General features: G+C 30.3%; 1 protein-coding gene across 1 annotated transcript in view; it reads right to left on the reverse strand.

Moving 5' to 3' along the window:
- The window catches only part of bbg (PDZ domain-containing protein big bang), a 131,284-nt gene extending 130,888 nt beyond the window's left edge, over positions 1 to 396 (reverse strand). The window contains exon 1 of the mRNA XM_088236790.1: positions 36 to 396. The gene's annotated coding sequence lies outside the window, so the exon portion shown is untranslated. The remainder of the gene's footprint in view (positions 1 to 35) is intronic.
- Positions 397 to 6,915: the final 6,519 nt, after the last annotated feature.

Here is a 6,915-nt window from a genome sequence, read left to right on the forward strand (position 1 = left end):
TAGTCTATTGTGATTAGTAAAGTTCGTTTACTTACTCTTGTGAAAATGCGTAATTGCAGTGTGTTTCTGCGGCACTAAAATACACACATGTGTACAAATTCATCCAAAATTATAATTACGGTTGTTGTCCGGTAACTTTTGAAACACAATTTATTATATTTTACGCAGAATCCATGTGGCACAAAAATCACTTTTTAAATGTTTACATTGAAAACGCGTACATTTGACAGCGCGTAAAAAACCCGTGTTTTATACCATTGGAAGAATTTTATCACAAGAGAGTCAATGAACACGAAATTATGAATAGATTTAGGAATATAACAGCAGTCGGAGAAGTAAACATTGAAGACCAAAGACGAGAAACATGAACACCGCGCGACTGACAGCGGACGATTTGGCCCGTGTTTTGTATTTCCCAGCCGGAGAATGGGAGAATGTTATTTGACCTAAAAATTATTATAAAGTTAAGGTGGAGTTACTGCCATCTCTCTTCGCGCGCGCGAAGGTTTCTTTACTTAGAATTCCGTTGTTTTAGGGTATGAATCCGTAATTAAAAAATTCAAATGAAACAGAGTTTATATTTTTAGTGTAGTATTTACACTGGATTTTTTTTAATGTGAAACGACGCTTTCTAATAAAACATAAAGGTTTAAAGTATTATACGGTCACTTGAAAAATAGTTTTTAATAGCGACATCTATTTTTGAATGATAAACCTTTTTACCGTCGTGTTGCTTTTACCGGAAAATGTTTGGAGGAATAATAATGTTTCCTTTACAAATTAGTATACTTATGAAATTTCCTTACAATCAATTTATCGGAAAAGATTCGTGTCCTTTTTTTATCGTTTGTATCGTGTACATTCCTTAGCCAACAAATTTACATATTTGTGTTATAGACATTTTTAAATCATAAAATTTAACTTTTTTTAGAAATTTCTACTTGATCTCAATTAAACTTCCATTTTAAAACGTTCTTTCGTGCATTGTTTAATGCTAATAATTATTAAAGTCGATATAAAACTATCTTTTTTGCCCATTTTTTTCCCTGTTTTTGATGTGTCTTATACTCGTTCTGATTTTTTCAAATGATTTTAAGATGTGTGCCTTACCGTAATTTATTTTTTATTATATATTATGAATATTAATTTGTTAATGCTATTTTCTTATTATTTCATAAAAAAAAATTGAAATTTGCTTTTTAATTTTTCTTATTTACTTTACTGATTTTTTTTTTCCAGCTATTAATGTTACATTATATCCATATTTTTTATTTTTTACTACGCAAAGTTTTACTTTTGATTATGCAATGCAGTGTGCTTTTTTGGTTTCTACGTGTTAAATTATTACCATGTTTGTACTTAGCTGTATTATTTTTTAAATGCCCCTAGGGCGTATTTTAATATTAAATATTTTATTGATATTCCGGCGGACAGATAGTAAGCAACTACTCGCATTATTTCATTAATATATTCACGACCTAAGCCAATAACAGTTACATAAAGAAACTTATTTACAAAAAACTGAACAAAAAGAATATAAAACCACATAGGAAAGGCAAACAGTGGCAATAATGGTATAAAATATATTATTATTTTTGTGGATACGCCTAATAGATACACTTATTATCTTTTACACTTATTCTATTTTACTGTACTGAATATAAAATAATATTTAGGAATATGATTTTATAAACAATATTATGGATTTTATGTACTTTGTACCAATTGGGCAATATTTATTTTGGAATCAAGCCTAGCTGATATGTTTATAAGTAAATCACATTTAATTTTTAAAATGGCATTAACACGCACACGCGCAACAGAGATGTTTACAAGCAATGGTATTTTATGTTGTGTCAAAGTCACGATACTTCCCTTTTGCATTAAATGTACGGGAACAATATATTTATAGTACATGCAAATAACACATTTATTGAAATGAAAACATTCTGGAAGCAAACATGATATATTTCCTTACTTAGCGGCCTTTACATTTCTATACTCGGAACTTAAAAAGTTTGTATTGGATGATAAAAAAATACCCATCATGATTATATCTATTTTGGGCAAGGTATCGGATTTTCCTTGTAAAAAACCAATATCAGTCATAATGCTATGGAAGTACATGAATGGAAACAAAAAAAAGCAAAGGAAAAGACGAAATTTAACTATAAAAAACAAATAAAAAGCTACAAGCCGCCCGCGTCAGACGATCTCAGTATAGGATTTGAGTAAACGTAGAATTCATAAGTCACGCGTGACGTCATCAACCTTTTGGCCAGTTACGGGCCGTTTTATTTATTTCAAACTTTGAATACGAAATTGTAAATTAAAACAATATTTCTAGATGTTTATAGTAAAATGCTCGCAATCATAAAAATATTATTTAAATACTCAATACATTTAAACTCATATCCCCAGTTTATTAAAATACCCTATTCTGCCCATACAATATCCATATAAGCCTTATAATCGATACGCGCCAGATGGCTCCCTAACACACCACTCCACAACATACGAGACCCATGAAATTCTACTTTAACTCTCGCTGCAGTTAATAATATTGGATATTTGGAGCAAAGAATCCTACTTTTTGTGCATATATAAAAAACGGTGAGGATATTACAAGGTTCATCAGTGCAACCTGACATTGGAAATAAAAAATGTTTTCTGTTGCGCGGTAAAAATGAAAGCATTTAATTGTGCGGCGAATGTTCTTGAAAATGTATGGAAAAAATAAAAATAATGTTTTAAAAAAGAAAAATAATCTAAAACGAACTACTTTGCCGCCTTCCTACAACAAACCGCACACCCTTTTACCTTCTGCCCGCATTCCTATCGATGTGTATTCTTACTCACGTATTTTCAGCAGCTCGAACGCAAGAGACGACTGTGACAGTGGTGTGCGCCGACAATCCGAAGCACTACCCGGAAGAACGGACTTGGAGATTTTCGCATCCGGATTCCTGTCTCTGATCCCCTTTCCTAACTTCCCAAAGGTAGGATTTTTGTTTGCTGTAATTCGTGTGGCCGCAGACTGTTTTTATCCGCATTTACCATCTTCGCATCTTTCCCGCAAAATTAACTCAGATCAAAATTTGTATCAAAGAATAAATAATGATTAAAACACACAACAGTATAAAATCGCGTCAGCTCGAATTTTCTGTGTCAACATTTTCACATAAAAATAGAGACTCACATTACAAACAGACGCCAAGAGATTTATCGTCTTACCAAAGTTGGTCGATATAATTAAACTCGAATTTTCCATTGGAAAATATGTAAATACAATTTTGTCGGTTACATGTTTGATACGATCGTTACCTCGAAACCTAAGTTAATTAATTTTAGGGCCTTACTCATAAACTCAGTATAAAGTTACGCCTTAGCATAGTGGCAAAATACGGATGGGAATACCATCATTATTATAGAGGTAGAATAAGGATGATATTTCCATCTGTATTCTACCACTGTGCCTAGGCATAACTTTATATCAGGTTTATAAGTAAGGCCCTGTTGCCAAAGATAAATTGAGTTGATTATTTTGACAAACATAATTTAAATCGCTGGGATAATTTAAAACAGACATTAACAGAGATAGAGTTGTAAAAGAAAAAATCATAAATGGCATACGATAGTCCTGGCAGTCTGTCATTAGGAATAGTGCCAACTGACCAAATGGGAAATACCCATCCTAACTCGGATTCTCAAATGTCAAAAGCAGAGTACATACACCCCTAGTTATTATTAGAGAGCCTAGATAGGGAAATGATCGTGTAGTGTAAAATCACAAAATTAAAATTAATAACTATGCCAACCGTTTTCGATACGACACGACTGTTCCTTTCAACGCGTAACAAACTTTTATTTTTACACACAATATAATTCCAAGGGGTGATTTGCACAGTTTTATTCACTCTCCCTGGGCCTAGAATGGGAAGTTAACATAATTTGTATTTCATTAATATGTTTGTATTTTATTTTTTTATCTATTTTCAGTATTTTTAATATCTAGCTTCTATAGCTTCTTTTTGAAATTAAAAAAAAAAAAAAACAACTTTACTTCTATGTTCTACATTTTAATTCTTTATATAGTATTAAAGGAAATTTATGTTGTTTATACACTCATCTTTTTTTTTTTTTTTTCATACCAACCATACTTTTAAACAATGTTTCTATATTTTATTTCTTTATATTGTATTTTTTTTAATGCGTGTTTTTTTATATACTCATCTTCTTTTTTTTATACCAACTTTAACACTGTTCTGTCTTTTATTGCTTTATATTGTATTTTTTAAAATTTTATGTTGTTTATGTACTCATGTTTTATAGAAGTTCAGTGTATATAAAATAATAAGAAAAAAATTAATAAAATAAAAATAAAATAAAACAAAATAAAATAAAATAAAATAAAATAAAATAAAATAAAATAAAATAAAATAAAATAAAATAAAATAAAATAAAATAAAATAAAATAAAATGAAATAAAATAAAATAAAACAAAATAAAATAAAAATAAAAAAAATAAAAAAAATAAAAAAAAAATAAAAAAAAAAAAAAAATAAAATAAAATAAAATAAAATAAAATAAAATAAAAGAAAATAACAATATTCAATTATCTGTAAAGTAAAATCGAACTCCAGTACGAAAATGCTAATATTTTTATTATTTTTCCATTAAAAATATAAATAATTACATCTTAACCACGACGATACTTTAAATTTTTATAAAATTTATCACATTTTTGTTAAAGAAAATATGTTTAGTTTATAGATAGTTGAAGAAAACTAATTTTTTTATTGTAAAACGGGCTCTGGACTGGATTTGTACATTTGTAAGACTTGCCTTCACGTTTCAAATTATCAAGATACGGTGCCCTCTGAACCACTGGGTGCGGATACAATGATGATTATAAAAATAATATAAAAAAATAAGAATATGTTTATATGTGCCATATTTCAAGATTCAAAACATAATAAAAACAAATAAATTAAATGTAAAATATAATCATACGAAATTTGTCACTCAGTTTGTTTTAATACTCGTGATATTAATTGATGCACGCGCATATACAATGGTGATTATCATATTTTTAATTTTTGCTATTATATTTATGGTAAGAATAATGATTGTAAAGTGAAAATTCTTTTTCTTCTTCAGCCTGGTTCTCTCCACTGCTGGAGAGAGAAGAGAGCCGCATCCAAACGTCTCACCCGCTTTTATCATTCATCTTTTACGACCATCGAGGCAACACTTTCGACTCATTTTTTTCGTGGCCTTCTAACGTATCTTTTGTTTGCCAGTTTAATTTAGCTGTACGATCCACGATATCCACTACTGTACTATGGTTCGGTGCCTTATTTCTTATTCTGTACCATAGACATACACCGAGCATCTACCTTTTCATGGATCGTTGGGTGCATTTTAGTTTCTAGCTACTTTTCTGTGTCACAGACATAATTTCTACTCTAAATGTCGTCACCGCCAATATACACGATTTAAAGACTTGTCTTTTTAAGCATATTGGGATTTGTTCATTTCCAAAAATATGCTTTAGCTTGCCAACAATGAAAATGATTATTGAATAATTGACTTATTTTTATTCATATAAACAATTTAAACTCTGTCCCTTGTTAGGGTTGAAGCGTTCCAAAAAGTCACCGATGATGTAATATTTGTGATGGGAATATCCATTTTCATTTTCAAATTGAAAATTGTTTTCCGTTTGGGTTTTCTTCAGGCCTCGCAATTCTGTAATTTAATAAATAAGTTACGTATCTAATAAAATTTGTGCGGTAAAATTTCCAAGTATTAACTCGATCAAGAATTATTCCTATTCCTATATATTTAAATAGATTAAAATGGAAATTTCTTAAGTTAATTATAAATTAAGGACAGGGTGATACAATTAGGTAACAAGGGTAGCAGATTGTCACCCCTCTTCTGTTAGAGAACTTTTTGGCAAAGCCTTCGTGTATTTTAGTAAAAGGTTCCTAACTAACATGCCTTTTTAAACTAATTAACTAACGTACTTTTACACCAGTAGAACAGTTATTTTAAAATTTAGTTTTTCCGTTCCTTAGTGTTGTGATAAATGTGTTTAAGATGATCGATTCCTGACAAGTATTACAATTTTTTTCACTTAAATGAATGGCGCATTCGTTCTTTTAATTTTAATTAGTAATTAAATATTCGTATTAATTTTTTGTTTCTACTTTAGCGTATCATTAATCTATAATATGTTAAGTGTTTCCAAATATTTGTAGACATGAACTGGATTCCACCATCAAATATTCCGGAACTTTGTTAAAAAGACCGAAAGAGGTAGCTGGTCAGAGGAATGCATGAAAAAGGAATCGAGGACATTTTGGGAAGAAAAAAAGGATGCATACTAGCAGCAAGCCAATTCCACAAAACTGCAATGCAGCAAAAAGTTAAGTTGACTAGAGAGAATGATAATAAAATTGACCAGGCAAAAATTCCGTTGAGTCTTAAGCATACAGTTTTCGATGAAAATGACGATACTGAGCTGATGAAATGTGTAAAAGATAGGGAGATTCGTATTTTGGAATAACTAAGAACTAAGAAAGTAGATGTATCAACTTGCTGTTAAAAATAAAACAGCACTATTTCAACGAAAGAAAGTGTGTGGCTGGAAAAGACTGGAGCTGGAATTCCTTAAATGTCATACTGAAAAGCCTAATGCAGCGACAGCTGCCACCTCAACTACAGTGTTAACCATCATTCTAACTATCAAACCACCTACCGATCCCCCTAAAAAGTCTCTAAATTATTCAGTCTTCATCGAACCACTCTCGAGTCTACTTCGCACCAAAAAAATTGTAGAGTTCTCAGTGAGCTCGTATTTTCGAAAACCCTGGCATTATGCATAACGAATCCTAACATATTCTATGT

This window comes from Micrasema longulum, unplaced genomic scaffold, assembly GCF_059751315.1.
Source record: "Micrasema longulum isolate JH-2025_06_02 unplaced genomic scaffold, ASM5975131v1 h1tg001607l, whole genome shotgun sequence".
NCBI classification, from domain to species: domain Eukaryota; kingdom Metazoa; phylum Arthropoda; class Insecta; order Trichoptera; family Brachycentridae; genus Micrasema; species Micrasema longulum.